Here is a 20,631-nt window from a genome sequence, read left to right as displayed (position 1 = left end):
GGACAAGCTCTAACCAAGCTAATGTTTCCTATGGACTGAGAGGGTATGAATAGACCCAACTTAACTAAACACAATACAAAACAAGAGAACAGAAACTAGAATTGCCAGACCCAAACCTCTGTCTCATGAATAGTTGTGCATTTCTGGGCCTGGCTGTGTGGTGGTGGGAGAGGAAGGGCAGCTGGAAATGACTCACAATTAGAATGATCATTGTCCCTATTCCTTCAGGAAGTGGTTCTCAAACTTCAGTGCACTTAAGGGTCCCTATCATTTTTATTCAAAATGAGGATCCCTGAACTTCATACCTTAAAGATGCTGAAAATATAATGTAGGGTAGGCTCAGAAAACTGCATTTGAACACCCTCCCATAGATATTTTGATCTAGGTAATTTATGAACTGTCCTGGAAAGGAAAAGCATGTTCTATGACATAAAGTCCTTACATATTAACTCCACAAAGACAGACACAATTTCAGAGGAAGTCCCCGCAGGACCTAACATAACTGTTTACAACATGAAGATGTGTTCACAGATACCATCTGTATGACCTGAACCATCATATGAATAAAATAATGTAAACCGTGTTTCCCTGATTACTTTCAACATGGGTGTTCAGGGATATACATTTTCTCTGCTTTCCAATAATCACAGCAACCATAGTTGCTGTAGCTCGAACAAACCAGGAAAATATATATATATATATATAAAACTTCAAATACAGAAACCTTCAAAAGTAAGTCATATTTTCTCTGTTTTATAGATGATGGACCCCAGGCTCAGAGAAGTTAGCTGACTTGCCGGAGGTCTCACAGCTAGTCGCTGGCAGACCTGCCATTTGAAACCAGATCAGCTGCCTCATCCTTGAAATATTTAGTGGACTCAGAAGCACCGTGTGAGTACTGAAAATTACTCATTGGAAGCCACATAGTGCATGTAAGTGCCTATGACCTTTCCAGAAGGGTAATTCCTAGACAGAGAGGAGACCCGAATGATGACTTTGAGAAATGCTGAGGCAACCCTTTGCTATAAAAAGGCAGGGATAGAGCCAATTACTGGTTAACACTTGGGAAACTTGGGGGTCTAGCTAACCATTTTCCAGGCTGGCCTTTGGATTGATTCCTCTTTCCCTGGCTGTGCCGCGGCTATGCTCTTTATTCGTATTTTCAAGGAAACACAAGTAAAGCGACTGTTCCCTAATTGCGCTCCCTTCCTGCAGTCAGCCTGCGCCTTCTGAGCACCACGGGCTGGTTCCATACGCGGTGCCTCGTGTGGAAGGACTGGTGGCAGCTGCAAGTTGGTGTGTGACACATTGAGTAGTCATATTTCCCTTCTCGGTGGCCCTCCAAAGCCCTTTCCAACATAACTTTTCCCCATCTGTTCTCGTTTGCACTGCATAATAGGGGACAGGTTTTGGAACTTGGGATTCAAAAAACAACATTAAGAGAAATAAAAATGAGATGGAATTTCAGCAGAAAGAAACTCACTGGCTTTCCCCCCACCTCCTCAGTTACTGGGATCATTACCAGAGTATTAAATCGAGCAAGTTTGTACTCTAGCCTAGTTGGTCCTCTTCATGTGGTAGTGAGGAAATGTGAGAGCATTTAAAAATCCCTTTAAACTGTCTGCATAGCAGTGAGATAGACAGAGTGGCCAAGTCATTAGCGATACCGTATTGCCGAGGACCTGACTTCAAGTTTTTCCATACTTTGCTTAGAATCTCTAATAAGTTACGTTAATTGCCTCGTGCCTCAGGGTCCTTCTCTATAACGTGGGATATGTGTTGTGAATTTGCGCATACTTAGAGACAGGACTTTCCAAAATGCCATAAGTCCACCTCTGGGCATGCAGTGAATGATTGGGAAATGATATAAACATCTTTACATAATCAATTTATGATGATCTTTATGTAATCGATTTCTTCTCACATACATTGGGGGAAAATTTGCAAATGGCACGGTATACCCACGATTTCCCAGATATTTTTTTTTTCCATAGAATGAGCCTAAGCTAGGCATTTAAGTTTAAAAAGTGCACGTTTAAAGAAGAATATTCAGTAAGTAATAATAAAAGTGAATATGGCCGAACAAAAGCAGAAGTATAGGAATGGTGCCTTAGAAAGCTACAATAGCAGAGCCGTGGCTCCTTTATTCTTTCTTTATGGTTTTTTGGAAAAGCTGTATATTATGAGCTTCAGGTTCCCCATGTTGGATGAATCACACTCCTTGGGTCACAGCTCACTCATCATTTGTCTAGCGGGGGCTTGTCATCATTTTGAGATCACAGCCCTCTTTGAGAATCTGGTGATGTTATGGATTTCCCAGAAAAATGTATATTCTCATATACAAACAAACTCCTGCTTATAATTTGTGGGTTCTCAGGACCACTTGGAGTTTATACATGGACTCCTGGAGATTTCAAGTTCTTAAATTAAAGGTTGTGTCCATTTGCTTGGCAACCCTCTCCGTTGCTTCCTTAACTTCATAGGTCAGCCCTTGAGCCTCTAAGCCACACCTGTATTTCTGTAAGGAACACCATCTTCCTTCACTGCCTGCCCAGGGCAAAAGCACCCAGGCTGCCACCCACACTCACATAGGTATACAGAAAATATCCACTCTCTTCCCTCTCCCCACCACCCCTGCCTCCCCCAACCTTTAAAATCAGAAATACTATGGGGGTGCCTGGGTGGCTCAGTGGGTTAAAGCCTCTGCCTTCGGCTCAGGTCAAGATCCCAGGGTCCTGGGATCAAGCCCCACGTCCGGCTCTCTGCTCAGCCGGGAGCCTGCTTCCTCCTCTCTCTCTGTCTGCCTTTCTAACTACTTGTGATCTCTATCTGTCAAATGAATAAATAAAATCTAAAAAAAAAAAAAAAAGATACTGCTCTAAAATCAGAAATACTATGAAAACATATATAGTTGAGATCTCTTGTTTTTTGCCTACTCCCTCCCTCTTCCCTTGGGTTCTGGCCTTCCCTAGTCCAACAATGTGGTTCCTGTGAGTGACTGGCCCAGAGAGAGGCAGCCGCCCCAAGGCAGGCACATAAGTTTCTGATGGAACTTGGAGAGAGATGTATATGGTAGGAAACTCAGGAGAGGGTTCTTATTGGTTAGTTATGCAGAGAAGAATGCCAGTTACAGAGGGGGCGGTCTACAAATGGTTTTGATGATATGGACTCCTTCTGCAGACCCCTTTGGAGCTGAAAATGTTCTGTTTTAGTAATCATTTCCACAACTTCCATTGTCATTTTCCACCCTTTCCCTCAAATACCCAGGGATTTATGAGAAAGGTGCTGGCGATATTAAGAAGAAGAGTAATGGAAACACCTAACACTTACTGAACATATCCTGGGCACTAGACTACCCCCACTCCATGTTATATGTATATGTGTACCCCTGTTTACTACCTTCAGCTACTTCACGAGACAGGTAGTGTTATCTTCTCTACTTTGCCGATAAAGAACCCAAGTTTACAGAGTCAGAAAGTGCTAGAACTCCTATGTAGAACTAGGACTGCCTCACTCAAGACTTAGCAATTTTTTCCATCTCCATTTTGAACTTTTTCCAGTTCATAATAGTGAAACATCTAACCCCTGCTTTCCTGTTGTTTCCATTCCCACTCAGCCCCCTCACTGTCTCTGAGAATTTTTGTCCAATCATACTAGCTGATATAGATGTATATCTCTTCTTTTTTAACTCAAATGATAGCCTATAATTCAATTTCCTGAACTTGGCTATTTTTCCCAACTTACTGCTACATTGAGGATCTCAAGCAAATCAGTATATTAAGAACTTCATTATTTTGTTAAAAACTCTTCTTAGTGTTCCATTATAAGACTGCATCACAATTTACGGACTCAGTGTCCTATTGATGACATTTAGGTTGCTTTCAGCCTCTTATTTTTGCATTTAGTGCTGCAATGAAAACTTTGTACGTACACCATCTCACAGCTGGGTGAGGATATGTGCAGGAAATATACCTAGAATGGAATTGCAAGGTCATACGGTGCCTGCATTTGTAATTTTGCAATATAATGTCAAACTGCCTTCCACAGACCTTGTAACCACTTCCAATTTGACCATACTGTATGAGAGTAACTTGCAGCGTTCTCCATATTTCAAGTTTTTTTTTCCTATTTCCACACCTGCAAGTTTCATCTTCTCTAAAATGTCTCAAATTGTTTTATTAAAAAGAAAACCCATAATATTTACACTCAGTTTCTGCAACCCGGTCACATACACACACATAGAGATTTCTTTTCTACTGTGTATTTTCACCTACTTTGCTTAGAGCTCCCCCTAACTTCCAACGGAAGCTCAGAGGATGCAGTTTCAAAGATGAGATACTCTCAGCAAGTCAGTCCTGCTTAATCACTCAACCAGCCAGATGGTTAATCTCCTGGCCATTCACCACTAAGGCTTTCCATAAGGTTTTTCCTCCCTCTCCCCAGCCCTCCCACCCCTCAGTTGGCTATCAGGCGTGCCCCCCTCAGAGACCCCAGTCTCCGACTTTCCTAAGAGTTTGCACCCATTACATCTTTGCAGCCCTCCGTCCCATTCTATTTACTCCTCGCATTCTTTGGGAGGTTAATGACTCTGTGGAAATCTAAAACAGCCCCTCCTCAGGAAGTGGTAAAAAGTCTCTTGGAATAACAGGAACAAGTCTTGAAAGAGCCCTCAAATTCATCAGCATTTGAGGTTAATTAAAAACCCCAAAGAAGTAATGATACACACAAAAATTCTAGAGGCTATAATGAGCAGTGACCAAAACCGGATAATATGGATATTGTTATTTAAGTCTGAACAACTCAAAATATCTAAAGGGAGGACAGGAGCACCCTCCTCCACCTCTTTTTTTTGCAGTTTCACGCCCCTTCGCCTCTAAGTCTTTTTTGGTTATCCATTATTTAGCCAAGAAGAGGAACCAGAAGCAGTATAACCTCTTTGTAGTAATAAAGCTTTGTCTTCAAGGGAACGCAAGTTGAGTTCAGAAACTTTCAGACATGGTTTTAAAGGCTTTTGTGAGTCAACTGTTAGTGAATCACACAAAAGGGGCCTTTATTAATAAGCATATTCTGTTCATTATAGAGAAATGAAAACCTCAGAATAATTCACCAAATGTTTAAAGAGAAAACAAAAAACAATGTGGTAAACATATCAGGACTTGATGAGCTGTCTAGGTAATTGGTTGTTTCTGTGCACCTGGTTCCAAAGACAATATTTAATGTGTAATCTGTTTCATTTTGCTTGGGGAAGTAAGTGTAACTCTACCCCCTGGATCACATCTGCATAAAAATTAGGGGAGGCAGAGTCTTGTTTCAGTGAGTGGAAATTTATGCACATGAGTTGTCTTTTACATGGAGACAGCAATTATACCCCTAGAAATGCAGTCTGTGGGAGAAAATGACATATTCAACGCTGGGGAACAAAAGCCTAATGCTAAGGGGACATTAACAAGGTTGGGAACCCCCTCCCAACAATTAACATGATCATTTACAAAATCTGCAATCTATAAAATTATTTTAAAAACATGTTTTTTCAAAACAATGTGTTTTTTTCTCCTTCTTTCTAAAAAAAAAAAAAAAAAAAAAAAAAAAAAAAAAAAAAAAAAAAAAAAAAGGACTCAGCAGCAACCAGGCAGAATCCATTCCACTGTAACAAGTAATATTTTAAAATCTCTTCTGATGTATTTAAGGGCTGAAATAAACAAATTCTGGAAAGTGGTAAAGTGGTAGGTGACCCCTGTTTTAGCAGGCTAATAAGGACCGAGAAGAAAACATAGCCACGAATTTTTCATTTTTATGTGAGGAGGTTGTGGTGTTTGAAAGCAACAATTCCTATTCAGAATTCTAGAACACAGGAAGAATGCATGGAGCACACTCAAATTAGAGTCTCTAATAGCTACAACTGATTTTAAAGAAACGATTTGTTGGTTGACTTGTTAAAAAAGACAAAGCCAGAGTCACTGAAAGGGATTTAAGTTTTTGTTTCTTCTCTCCATCTTCTCTGGAGGTTATAAGAAATGGATGAGGAAAGATGTGTTCTTTGCCCTCAATTCCCCAGTGTCCTCTCCACCTTCATGCTTCCTAGGAACATATAAAGTACCAATGACTACATTTTATTTCATGTACTAATTGTATCCCCGATAGAAAAATATAAGCCCTGCTTAACTAAAAGAGGTTATGGTAAGTTGATTTTGTCTTTGAGGTTTTCTAAGTTTTTTTGATCCCTGATTCTAATTTTTGGCATATGTGTCTACGCAGTTTTGTTGGATTAGTTTTTTTTTTTAATTTAATTTTGTTTTTTCAGTGTTCCAAGATTCATTGTTTATGCACCACACCCAGTGCTCCATGGAATACGTGGCCTCCATAATACCTACCACCAGGCTCACCAACCTCCCCTCCAAAACCCTCAGTTTGTTTCTCAGAGTCCACAATCTTTCATCTTTTGTCTCCCCCTCCGATATCCCTCAATTCACTTTTCCTTTCCTTCACCTAATGTCCTCCATGTTATTCCTTATGCTCCACTAGTAAGTGAAACCATATGATAATTGATGTTGGATTAGTTTTGCTTCCCATTCTCAGTGAAAGCAGTCTGCTATGAGGAATTTTGTTCTGTTTGTTTTTCTTTTTGGAAAACTTGAGTTTCTGAATTAGTTTTGGCATATTTTCAGAAAATAGCATTTATGAAGTAACTTCAACAGGCCAGGTATTGGGGAAAGGCAAGCTGCAAACTAAATCCTGACTAACTTTTAGAAGATGACCGGGAATTTTAAATGTAAACAAACATGGAATACGTTGAGTTTAAAATGTTCCTGATGTTTTCTGAGTCACCAGAACGCTAACGTCAGAGATGTTGTAAAACTATGGCATGGTAACATGATATATGGGAAAGGTGTGATAGAATGGGATTAGGAGATTCTACTCTATGTTGATTAACCACTTCTTTGCGAGGAACTCACTCAAGTTATCCAAACCTGTATTCTTCAAAAGTTAGAAAATAAAATGGAAGTGGGGTGCCTGGGTAGCTCAGTGGGTTAAGCCACTGCCTTTGGCTCAGGTCATGATCTCAGGGTCCTGGGATAGAGCCCTGCATCAGGCTCTCTGCTCAGCAGGGAGCCTGCTTCCTCCTCTCTCTCTGCCTGCCTCTCTGCCTACTTGTGATCTCTCTGTCAAATAAATAAATAAAATCTTTCAAAAAAAAAAAGAAAAAAGAAAGTAAAACAGAGGTGAAGCCCATTAAGTTGGTTTCAACACATCAATGACATCACCACCACCACCAACAAAACTGAGTGAAGTTGGGGGGAGCTGGGAGGAATAATTGATCTCGAAATTAAAGGATACTTCATAAAAGGCACAAAACCCAAATTATATATATGTATGTGTATATATACATACATATATATATATAGTTGTTGTCTGGGTTTAGATTTGATAAAAGACTTCTTGAGAAAAATCTATGCAATTAGAATCCGAACTGGGAATTGAATGTACTGAGTAATCATTAATTTTGTTAGGTTTGATAACGGCATTTTGGCTGGGTAAGAAAATGTCCTTATGTTTTAGAGATGCTAGCTGAAATGCGTAGAAATGCAATGACATGATGTCTCAAGTTTACTTTTAAATTATTTTCAAAAACCAGGGGGTGGGGGGGGTCGCATGTCCAGGCTAATCTTGATCATTGCTCAGCCAGCTCATTTGTACATGGGATCCATTAATATATTTTTTCCTCTTTTTGCTTACATTTGGACTCATCATTAAAAAGAAACACTAATATGTGGTACTTGGGTGGCTCAGTGGGTTAAGCATCTGACTCCTGGATTCCACTCCAGTTATCATCTCAGGATTGCCAGACTGGGCCTCAAGTAGGACTCTGCACTCAGCACGGAGTCTGCTTTGGATTTTTTCCCTTTTCCTCTCCCTCCCCCTTTAGCCCTCTACTGGTTCAACCGCATGAGCAGGGACTGTCTCTCTCTCTCTTTAAAATAAATAAATAAAATCTTAAAAAAAAAAAAAAAAGGAAAGGAAAGGAAAAACAAAGTGTAAGCTGTATTAAATTATTTCTAAATTTCTTCAAGGGGGAAGCCTGGGTGGCTCTATCAGTTGGGCATCTGTCTGCCTTTGGCTCGGTTCATGATCTCAGGGTCCTGGGATCGAGCCCTGCATCGGGCTCCCTGCTTGGCTGGGAGTCTGCTTCTCCCTCTGCCTGCTGCTCCCCCTGTTTGTGCTCTTTCTCTCTTTCTGTCAAATGAATAAATAAAATCTTTAAAAAATAAATAAATAACTTTTCTTCAAAAAGAAAATCCCATCATTCTACTTCAAAGGCTATATAGTGATGGCTGTAAAGATATAAAGCCATTTTTGTTTTGATTTTTTTAAATCAAATAATATTGAAATAAGGCTGTGTTCTGGTTATCAAATTTTACCCATGTCTAATACATAACTGCAAATCAAACAGAAGCAGACAATTCACAGTTGAAGAACTTCTGATGAACAGAACAGATTTGTCAAGAAATCTACACTTGATTTTTCAACAGGGAACCCCGAACTTTACCAGCAATAGAGTAAGCCTGTCTGGATCAAAAGCTTATCTCAGCTCTATATGAGGTTGCTGCATGTTCACCCACATCAGCAAATTGCCTTTTTCCTCTCTCTCTCTCTCTCTCTCTCTCTCTCTTTTTTTTTTTTTTTTTTTTTTTTTTTTTTTAGTCAACTATGTTACATGGCCATTTTCCATCCAGGAATAATCACTGTCATCAACACCTTTTCCTTGCTCTTTGTGAATTTCTTTTATTTTCCAGGGTCCTTTCCATTATGAAGAGATTCAAATGTTTTCATAACTGACATTTTGAAACTCCAGTACCTTAGATGTGATCAGTAGACATCTTTAGCTGTTGAAAGAGTGATATGATTACTTCCGTTATTCCAGATGGGATCTCTGTTAGAAGCTGGAGGGTCTGACAACTTTTAGTGCTCTGCGGTGTAACACTAGGAGGAACGGAGTCAGAGTTAAATTTCAGACTGTTCATTGGTGTAAACACTCATGCTTGTCAGATAGAAAAGTGAATTAAGACTTGGGTGTATCTTATACATCCTGGTGCTGTTTGACCCAGCATTGATGTTATCCTTTATAGGAATGGATGAACTTGGTTGAATGCCTATGTGGCTGTTTGGGAAAATCAAAGCTACTTAAGGCAGTTTTTATATTATTGGTTGTGAAAGCAATATATTTTTAGAAGCTTTACTTTTTTATTTTAAAAGATTTTACTTATCCATATGCAAGGGAGAAAGAGAGAGTGAGAGAGCATGCGAGCACAGGCAAGGGGAGGGGCAGGTAGAGGGAGCAGGAGAAACAGACCCCTGTTGAGTGGAGTCCAATGGGGGAGCTCCATCCCAGGACTCCAAGATCATGAACCCACTGAAGTCAGACACTCAACCGATTGAGCCACCCAGGTGCCTCTATTTTGGGAAGCTTTAAAATGAAATTGGCAAGCAACCATTTTATCAAAATATTAGGAACTTCACAGACTGGTCCCTACTTCATCTCCAGCAATTTCGTCAGTACAGTAGAAATGAAGATTCCCCCTAAAGAAAAGCAGCCAGTTCCATTAACAAGATGTGGGAAACAATGACTGGAAACCAAGTTAATCTTTAAAAGTTGTTTATAGATTGGAATTTCTACTTGCTCAGTGCTAGCAGGAAAGAAAAAAGAAAGCTCTTTATATTCTTATCAATAAAAATAACACTAACATTCCAATGGAACAATAGGTAAAGGGCATTAACCGAAAAGAAGATTAGGAAACTACAAACAGTTGATATATTTATGAGCAAGGTACTAACTTATTAGCAATCAAATAAGTGGAAATTGAAACAGAATTTTTTAAATTTCCAAATTGTCAAGGATGATAAGGAGGGTGCTAACAGCGATGGTAAAAGGGTGCAGGGGGTTGGACAAGCGACTGGAAAGAGTTCAAACCACCTAGTCGTTGGAAATATGACCTAGATTCTTACTTGTTAAGAATCTATCCTAAGGAAACAATGAGATGCTCTCAAAGTTGTGGTATATTCAGGGGTTTAAATCAGTCAAAAAAATCATACTCCCAGAAAATATCTAATGACCTAGAAAAATGCTCATAATATAACTAAGAAGAATAAAAGAAAATTATGTATATTTACATAAAATATATGAATATGCACAGAAAAGACCAAGAGAAAATTATCCAAAATATTGTACCTATGTATATTGGAAATGGTAAAATTAAGCGATTTTTACCTTCTTTGAAATACTTTTCTGTATTTCCTCTGTAGGTTTTTATAGTGAATATTGCATTATTTTAATTTTTTTCTAATAGATTTGTTTGTTTTTATTACAAAAGTAACAAGCACTGCAGAATGTTTTGGAAATACAGCACAAAAATAAAAAGTATAAGGGTGTCTGGGTAGCTCAGTCAGTTGAACATCTGCCTTTGGCTCAGGTTATGATCCTGGAGTCCTGGGATTGAGCCCCATGTTGGGATCCCTGCTCAGCAGGAAGCCTGCTTCTCCCTCTGCTCTTCCCCTGCCCCTCACCCTGCTCCCATGCTGTTTCTCTCTCTCTCTCAAATAAATAAAATCTTAAAAAAAACAAGTATGGTGGTATGTATAGGGTTTATTTTGGGATGAGTTTTAAAATTGATTGTAGTGATGTTTGCACAGCTCTGTGAATATACTAAAAACCATTGAATTGTACACTTTAAATGGGTGAATTGTGTGGTATGTGAATTGTATCTCAAAAGTTGCTGTAAAAACCAAAAGGATTACCTGCATTGCTACCATCCCAAGACTTCTAATGCCAGTATCTTGGTCCATGGCCTTACAAACTCATTTCTGTGCATCATACATACTTGCTTTAAGAATAAAAATCAGATCATACCATGCATGCCATTTGAAAGTATTTATTTATTTATTTTTTAATAGAGAGAGAGGGGATGGGAGGGACAGAGGAGAGAGAGAATCTTAAACAGGCCCTAGGCCCAGCATGGAGTCTGATTTGGGGCTCAATCTTATGCCCCTGAGATCAAGACCTGAGCCAAAATCAAAAGTCAGACACTGAATCAATTAAGTCACTCAGGTGCCCCCAAAATAAATAAATAATTAATTAACTAGCTAATTAATTAAGTAGGCTCCATGCCCAGTGTGGAGCCCAATGCAGGCTTGAACTCATGCCCATGAGATTGAGACCTGAGCCAAGATCAAGAGTGGGAGGCTTACCTGACTGAGCTACCCAAGTGTCCCCATTTGAAAAGTATTTTTAATTACAACATGTATAACTTTATAATCAGAAAGTATAATCAGGGGCACCTGGGTGGCTCAGTCAGTTAAGGCAAAAGGGAATATGGATATGGTTTCATACGTCTACCGCATTTCTGTAAGGATATAGAGAAGCTGACATTAAGGAGAGAGAAGTGGGTGGCTGGGAAGCTGGTAGTTCTGGAATTCACTTTTCACTCTACAATAAATCCTTTTGCACTTATATATTTGTATTTCTTTTTTAGACAAAATCATCATCAGGGGAAAATCTTGTTGGTGAGGGGATATAGATGTCTTGGTGTAAGGATAAGTGATATTAAGCAAACTTTTCATTCCCTCCCTTGCTAAACCTTTTTAATCACTTCCCTCGCACAGTTCTGAGACTTGCATGATCAGAATAGGCTATCTCAGTCCTCTCTATGGCTATTTCTCCACATGGTGCTTTTATTCCCATCACCTTGGTCATCAGTCCCTAGAAGTCTTAAGCTCTTCACACCCAGAAATGTCAAAAGCTGCATTGGCAATGTTAGATAATAAGTTTCTTTAGGAATTCCAATTCAAGCCATGGAATTTCAAAATGAAGAGACCTCCAAGATGCAACCCACCCTTTACTTTATTACACCTGAGAAGCTGGGCTCTACAGTCTGAAGTTACCTGCCTAAGGTCACACAGCTGTTCTCTGCTATATGTAATTAACCTTAGCAGCTGATCTCTGGAGTTTCATTAAGCAAAAGTAGGTTAATAAAAAGGAAGCCTTTAGATTTTAGATATTGGTAGAATGAGGCTGCACTAGGACTTGGAAAATTAATTTGATTTCTTATCCATGAAAATGTCTTCACGGTGCCAGTGCTCTGAGGGACCAATCAGCAAAAGAATGTTCCCTAAAAATGAAAAGCCTCTGTGATGTTGGAGTCTACCAAGAACCACACAATTATATTTGAAATATATTTGTTTAATTTGAGGATGAAATTAATTTGATAGTCCTGAGGGCATTCATCCACAGGACTAGCTTTTAAAATCCACATCTCCACAATGTAGCTAAATTAACCATAGTTAAGTAAATTAGAAATTCAAGCAGCTTCAGAATGCGAGCAAGACCACGGACAGTCCTGATGAGCATCGAACCCTCAAGGTTTTAAGGAAACGTGTCACAGACTGAGATGCAGGCAAAAAGATATGGCTGTGAACCTTCTGGGAAATGATTATCTGAAAGAAATGGACATACCTCCAAGAGCACAAAAATGTTACATTTGAATTCCTTTTTCTACACCCTACCACCTACTTCACAAATATAAATTCATATGCAATCTTTACTAGTTAGGTTTTGTTCCATGATTGTCAGACCCTTTTAAAATCTGTGCATTTCTACTTTCATATTAATTAATTAATTAATTAATTTTTAAGTAAGCTTTAGGCCCAAGTGGGGCTTGAACTGAGATCAAGAATTGCCTCCTCTACTGACTGAGCCAGGAGGTACCTTGCCTTTCTACTTTTTATATGTTTTTTATTTCTGCTTCTAAAAGTAATGTGTAACTGAGAAGTTGGAACACAGAGACCTCTGTAAAAAAGAAAAGTCAAACATATTCATGATCCAAAGATAATTGCTGTACATCCTGGAATATTTTCTTCCAGTTTTTCATCATAGGTGTGTATGTGAACATGAGGGATTCATGGGTTTATAAGGGCTATTGAATTGGAATATTACCTTTGTATTCTATTTTTCTATTTTTTTTTAGCTTATGCTTTATTGCTGGCATTTCCAAAATTTAGATGATTATCAATTTATACAAATCTTCAAGTGATTGATGACTATTTTCATAGCATAAATTCCTGAAATGGGATTAATGCGTCAAAGGGTATACATATTTTTAAGGGGTTTGATACATTGTCACCTAATTATCTTCAAGAAATTTTTTTCCCAGTTATGCTGTCCACAGCAACTGAGTGTCCTTTATAAAGTCAGTCTTACCAAGAGAGAATACGTTGATTTGTTGACACATTGTCTGAAATATTTTATCTGAGTTTTGTTTGAATTCCCTCTTCTTGAATTGCAGAGTAATTTTTTTCCTAATGTTCGTGTGTGATAATTTTATTTTTGTCTATTCATAACATCTGACCAACTTTCTATTAAAGGGTTCATTTTGTTGATTCATAAAAGTTTTTGATATGTTAAGGATTTTTAACCCTTTGAGTATGGGTTGTAAGTACCCTCACTACCTGGCTTCTCCCTTCCTTATATGTTTCCTTAAAAAAGAAAAAAAAAAAGAATTAGGGAAAATTTTTTTACTTAGTCAAGTCAACCAATTGCATTTATTTTCCCACAGCTTTAAGTTACGAAGTCTTTTTCCCATCCAAAGATAGTTATCTACTTATATTTTCTTTGAGTTAATTTATAATTAAAAATATTTAAAATATTTAACTCTTATTGCTTTTGGAACTATTTTCAGGAATGGTGTGAAAGGGAGCACTAACAGGATTTTCTCCAAGTGCCTCAACCCTGTTTAATGAGTAATCTTTGCTTTCTGCAATGGTTTTGTAATGCCTTTTATCACATGGCTGGCCGATTGTTACACACTGGTTTGCGTGTAACCTGCTGGGCTGAGTGTCTGGATTAACCCAGTGGGGAGTAACTGTAGGCAGTTCGAGGACTCCCGGAGCAGCTCCCACAGTTCCCTGAATATGGTGGATGGCCAAGGTCTTGTATGAAATGAACAATTAATGAGTCATTTGTACACCTGGGAAAGTTTAACTGGAAGGTAAACAAATGTCTGTCCTGACTGGTTAAATGTTTGCCTTTTGGGGCAAGGGTGCCAGGCATGATAGGATTTTAAGTGACCCTTACAGGTTATGATTGTCTCTTCCTCCCCCTACTACTCTGATCCAGTCAATTCCATCTTTGGACTATAAAATGGTTTCTTATGGCCTCAGGATTAGGAATAAATTCCAGGTTATTATCATTCAATAAATTCATCATTCTCCAAGAACAGTTACGATGTAGCCGGGTCAGTATTTCTCACATTTGAGTAATGTATAGACACCTTTAATAGGAAAACAATTCTACAGACTTCAGTGATGGCTTATTCTTATTAAAATACCATTTAAATAAACTGCATATTCTTACAGTTCCAGAGCAAAAAAGGGTAGTGGGATCACGGCTACATGATATTCATATGATCCAGAATATGCATACTTAATACGATATTAAATTCTTTTAAAAATATTGTAACAGAAACAAAAACACAAATTTCCTGGGTTTCATAGAGAACTTGGGGATCCCTGGAGTACGTGTCCTATTTCCAGTCTAACAGAACAGATATTGCTTCCCCATACACCACATCCAACCCTCAAACTTTGCCCTTTTTCTAAGCAGTTTAGATGCCCACCTTGTACACTCAACCTAAGTGTGAATAATCACTATACGAGATGTAAACTAATTTCCATATGCCTGTAACCATTATACAACTGTAAAACCCAAACGAAATATGAACAAAACTATAAAAGCAATGTTTCAAATAACTTTATTTAAAGAGACAGATGACAGTGTTGCTGAACAAAAACGTCTGCTCACCTTGTAAACATAGAGCTGTTGCCTGCTAAGAGCAGAGTTTTGGGTTGGTTTACATGCCCAGACTGAGTGAACAGACTTATCAGAATTAGTTCATTCCTTTAACGATTAATCTTTATTTTTTTTTCAAGAGATCTTTAGTAATTGAACTGAAGCACATCAATCCATCAGATTTTCATGAAGACCACCAGCTCTAATACATCCTGCTATTCTTCTAAAGAACTTGCTTCTGGAATTTGGTATGTATAACTAAGCTGATTTTTGCTTTATAGGTTTTAATAAGCCGTGTTCTCTATGCCACTAGGAAAGGGAAACTCTTTCTTTTTTTTTTTTTTTTTAAAGATTTTATTTATTTATTTGACAGAGAGAGATCACAAGCAGGCAGAGAGGCAGGCAGAGAGAGAGGAGGAAGCAGGCTCCCTGCTGAGCAGAGAGCCCGATGCGGGGCTCGATCCCAGGACCGTGAGATCATGACCCGAGCTGAAGGCAGCGGCTTAACCCACCGAGCCACCCAGGCGCCCCGGGAAACTCTTTCTTGAACCAAAAAGAAATGGCTTCAAGATGAAAGAAAATCACTCAAAGTAGCTCCTTAAATATTTTAAATGCAGTAATTTCTAAAAAGTACAATTTATATTCTGTATTACTTACAATCTGAGTGCAGAGAGGTGGTGGAAAGTAAGGGCTTAATTATGAGAGGGAAGCTTTCTGCAAAATTTTATGGAATGAATTCTCCATATTTTATAGAAGAATATTATACAGGACTCTTAGGTTGCTCAAGACTCTATTTCCTAATAGTTGTTGAAAGCTGTTGACTTTTAGAAATGAACATGTTGATCTGGGTGCAAAGGAGGAGGATAGGCAGAAAACAGAAGAGATGCCAATTCACAATGCAGCAGGCAATTAATTAACAAGAGTCGTGCTCCTGGAAACATATGATGGAAAAGATCTAAGAATCTTGGAATAACAGAAGATGTATTTCTTTCAAGTTACTTTACTTGTGTAAAGTTAAATCAGTGGATGAGATGTTGGGATAAGGCACGGGTTCTCAATAGTGGACAATTTTGCCCCCCCAGGGACATTCAACCATGTCTGGAGACATTTTTAAACATCACAACTGTGGAGAGAAGGCATCCTATTTGCATCTAATGGATAGAGGTCAAGGAAGGATGCTGCAAAACATCTTACAGTGCACAGGACACACCTCACAGAAATTATCCAGCCAAAGATGTCAATAGTGTGGAGGTTGAACAACCCTGGATTAAGGTGTCCAAGCCAAAGGACTGTATCTGGGCTTTATCCTTGTATGGACAGGGCTTGTGTGACAGGCTGTATCCTTGTGTATCCTCCTGCCTTACACATACACCCATGCATGAATAATCATCAGTTTATACTACAAGGCCATAAGAACTACCTAGAATCCTCCCAGAGTCTCCTGGAATACAAGTTAGTCCCAGGAAGGTTGAGTTAGAGGGTTTTGCATTGAGCCAGTCACATGAGACCACTACTGCAGGAACATGTACAATGAACAGTTAAAAGCATAACAGGAAACATTAGTTCATTTATTCACTTATTCAGCAAACCTTTATCGGCACCAGCATGTGCCACACTGCTAGGCATGATGTGGGTATACAGTAAACACACCCAAACCCGGTCCCTGCCCTCATGGAGCTTACAGCCTAGGAAAGACTAGAAAGATCATCAAGAAGAGGCCAGTAAAATGAGGACTCCATAAATGTACCGGACTGAGGAACAATCACACAGCAGCTCCAGCACCTGTCATGTAAGTGTAAACTCACTTGAACCATACAACAAACCTGGAGACAGGCTTTGCTGCCTTCAGAGAAGTTAAAAGCATGCCCAAGGTCACACAGTTTATAAGTGGCAGAGCTTCAGCCAAGTGACACTCATGTCCCTGTTCTACTGTTTTACAGAGTAAGGATACACATAGGCCCTCTGGCTTGATCGACCTGGAATTTCCTCTCCTGATTCTCACCAAGCAAGCACACAGGTACAGAGGCTTTCCCCTCACGAAAAAATACCACCAGCCTTCTCGGTCCTCTTGCTTACATCACACCTGGGGATGATTTTCTAGCTGTTTCATGTATATGTGTCTTACGCTCCTAATTAGATTGTAAACTCCTGACCTGCAGGGACCAGATCTTCCATTTCCTTTGCAACCTTTTGCAGTACTGCAGTGACCCAATAAATGTCTGCGGCATGAATGAACCTGTAGAGATAAAAATACTTTATGGTATCCCCATTTATTGGTTTCATGCTCTTACTTTGCTTTGTGATAGGACCGTACATTATAAGCTTCTAGAGGGCAGAGGAAATGGCTTGGTGCTTTCCTTACACTCAGCAGGCACCATGCAAAATTTGATCCCCGAATGCCTTTTTGATGCTCTGGATAATATTAGCACACTGGAGTGTTTTTGTGTATCTAAGGACCGAGGTTGTCAGCCTCTATGCGGCGGGGAATGTTCCTTCCTTTCCACAGTAAGCTCCCCTGGCGCCTAGGACAGGGCTAGATTACTGCAGAAGCCCCCTTCCCCGCCCCCTCTTCCCCCACCCCTCCCGTTTATTTTTATTGCCAAGGAGGCCGACTGCGAAAATGGCAAGCTCTTGCATAACCCCAGACCTTGCAAGGAAATGAGCGAAGTAGAAGGGGATTTGAAGGCAGGTCAGAAATGGCCTGGATGAGAACACCGAGGCTTCTCGCTGACCTGCAGGACCCCAGCCGCGCGCCTCCCGCAGACGCGGGGACCTGGAGGCAGTCCGCCCGCTCCGCGCGCCCCCGGGAGCTGTCCAGACGGCCCCGCCCGCGCCTACCTGGGCACTCACCCGCGCCGCGCGGCCTCTCCTCCTCCCACCCCAGCCGCGGGAGCCCGGCTCGGGCCTGCCCCGCCGCCGCCCCGCCTCTGAGAAGCCCCGCGGGCTGCGCGCTCGCAGCCTCCTCCGGGCCCGCCAGACCGCGCCGGGCGCGTCGGGGGCGGCCTGGCCAGGCTCGTCGGGGCTCGGCGGGCTCGCCCCCGGCCGGGCGCCTGCAGGGGGCGCGGGGACGGCCCCGCCCCGCCGCCTTCCCTCTCCCTCCCGGCTCCCTGGATCCGCGCCGGGAGGAAATGATGTGTTGCTGCCTGGTTAATCACAGCTCCAGACACTCATTGGCCGAGCGCTCCGCAGCCACTTCCTTCTCCTCCTCCTCCCGCTCCTCCCGCTCCGGCTCCTGCTCTTTGCAGCCGCCGCCGCCGCCGCAGCCTCCCCCTCCGCGCCGGGGGAACTTTTCTACTCTCTGTGACCGTCTCCCCCGCCGCCCCTCCGGCGAGCCTCCCCACGGGCCGCCCGCCCCGCCCGCGGCTGCCCTCCCAGCCCGAGCCGCTGCGCCTCGGGAAGTTTATTCCGCCCGCCCTCCTCCCCTTCCTCCTCCTCCTCCTCTTCACCCCGCCTCCCCTCCCTCCCCCGGCTCTTTCCCCCGGGTGGCTGCCGCCGCCGCCGCCGCTGCCAGGCTGCTCCTCAGCCAGCCGCGCCGGCCCTAGGGCTGGAGAGCCCCTGGCCGTCCGCACTGCCCGGCTGCAGCCGCCGCGGCCGCCGCTCGGGGCCGGCCGCCGGCCCTCGGCCCCGCAGAGTTCCGGGCTCTCTCGCCGGCTGCACCGCCCCGCCCCGCCCCGCGCCGCGCCGCGCCGCGCCGCGCCGCTCCGCTCCGTTCCGCTCCGCGCCGACCTGCAGCGCCCGGCTGGCTCGCACTCCGCCTCCCCCGGCTCAGCCCCGGCCGCGGCGGGACCAGAGGTGAGGGCAGGTCGCCCGCCGCGCCGCGGGGGCGGGGAGGACCGAGGGAGGAGGGCGCCTGGCGGGAGAAGAGGCTGGGATTGGGGGTGGGAAGGTGGGCGTCTGCGGTGCCTCCCCCTCGCTTTCATTCCTTTCTCCCCCAAGCTTCATTCACTCTAGGTGGGGGAAGCAGCCGCGGAACAAAACTGTCTTGCTCTGGGCCTGAACTGCTGGTGGGGTATGGGAGAGGACAGAGGCATGGGGCGGGGGAGGGGGGGTTCTCTGGGTTGCAGCATGTGTGTGTTTGTGTGTGTGTGTGTGTGTGTATGTGTGTAGTGAACTCCTTCAGGGTGTGCGCCGCTGACTTGTAAATCGATCTGGTCGCCCGTGGCTCACCTTTTCAGCTAAGCTTGGTACAGAGTAAAGGGATGGGCTAATCACCCCCACCCTCAAAATATCCGTCTCTTCCAAGAGGAATTTTCTGCTGGAGAGATAGCCAATAAACTCTGCTCAACTCCCTCCCGCCCTCCGTTCTTCCTAGCTGCAGTTTCAAAAAGCTTCAAAGCCAGGAATGTGGGATTCATCTCCCGATCCCCAGAAGGCAAATGTGGTTACAGATGTTGCACGGTACTTTGCCAAGTTTAAAACCCTTCCTTCTACACTGTAACCAAAACACCGAGGCTAGAACCTGGGGCGCGCTGGGGAGAGATGTGGGCCTCTGGGGCCGCTGGATTCACTAACTTCTTTGGTCTCTAGGCTGGCTTATGTCTGTCCAGTTTTCGCCAGATATGTCTCTCCCCCTCCCCCAACCTCCTTTCCCTGGAGTTTTGAACGTTCCTGCATGGGAGAAAAGCTGTAGAGGAAGCTACTCAAGGGAATAAAACATTCCACTTAGTAGCAGAAGAAAAGTCTTGGTTAAAAAGTTGTGCCTCATTTGGCTTTTGGAGAGAGGTAGCAAAGTAATCAATGGATCTGTTAATTTTATTGGGCTTTCTTTTTTGAGGGTTGTGTGTGTGACAGAGGGTGTGTGAATGATGGGAGTTAGGTGATGAGAAGAAGGACTGATCTCATACATAGTTTGTATATTTTTGAAAAGAGGCCCTCTAATTGAGACTTAGATATAACCCAGTGGTTTTAAAGAATCCTGTCCCAGGGATGCAGACTGCTCTGACAGCCCAAGGGAAGGCGGTGGCAAAAAATAGACACCACCTCCCTTTTCCCCCAAAAAAATTCTTCCTGGAAAGGTGGTGTTAAGAAATTTCAGAGATGGGCTGATCCAAGTGGCAGGCCTTAAATGGAAACACTATAGTATGTCTTGGCACTTGTTTCTGGAGGTGGGTGGCTGGCTGGGGGCCCGGGCTTGGGCAGCCAGCAGACACTAGACTTGTGCTGACCTCAGACGCTGGCCTCGCCATCCAGCTATACAGTATGCTTAAGTATGAAATATGGGCCTCACCCTTTTCACTGATAGGGACACAGGGGTCAGGAGGTTGTCCTAGGCCTGGACAGGACTTGGATCACCTGGCTTCTAAGACCAAATCACTTTTTTGTGTGAGGCAGTCCTTTTTGTTTGCTGGCCTGGAAGTCAAAACACAAAACAAAAAAACAAAACGGAAGTCTTTTGAAGCTGAAGTGTGTAGGTCTTAAATCCATGGAATTGTGTGGCAGATGATACTCAAAAGGTGGAGACTGATGTTGCCGTAAATTCTGGATAGATGGCAAAAATCAAGGGCTGGGATAGGGAGAGATTGGGTTCCTCCTTTTCCGGAGGTTTGGGTGAATTTTTATGGAAATGGAGAGAGTGGGTTTTAAGTAAAGACTTGATTTAGGTCATAGTTTTACAACTTTTATACCTTGGAAGAGTGATCATTTGAATCTGAATAAGTTTCCTGTTATCTCTAAGTAATTTAAAAGAATATTAAGGATGCGGCATAGAGATGGAGGAGTCTGCCTTATTCAGGAATGTCATTAATTTCAGAATGTTAATATTAACAGACAGAATATTAATACCATTAATAGCATTG

The 20,631-nt window shown here is 42.2% G+C and overlaps 1 protein-coding gene across 4 annotated transcripts in view; it reads left to right on the top strand.

Moving 5' to 3' along the window:
- The first annotated feature begins 18,042 nt into the window (after positions 1–18,042).
- ACVR1 (activin A receptor type 1) overlaps positions 18,043–20,631 on the top strand; it is a 127,420-nt gene continuing 124,831 nt past the window's right edge. For all 4 annotated transcript variants that reach the window (XM_047721812.1, XM_047721813.1, XM_047721810.1 and 1 more), the window contains exon 1: positions 18,043–18,628. The gene's annotated coding sequence lies outside the window, so the exon portion shown is untranslated. The remainder of the gene's footprint in view (positions 18,629–20,631) is intronic.

The sequence above is a fragment of the Lutra lutra genome, chromosome 3, assembly GCF_902655055.1.
Source record: "Lutra lutra chromosome 3, mLutLut1.2, whole genome shotgun sequence".
Taxonomy (NCBI): Eukaryota; Metazoa; Chordata; class Mammalia; order Carnivora; family Mustelidae; genus Lutra; species Lutra lutra.
Note: the sequence above shows the minus strand (reverse complement) of the source record. Positions and strands in the feature narration are given on the sequence as shown.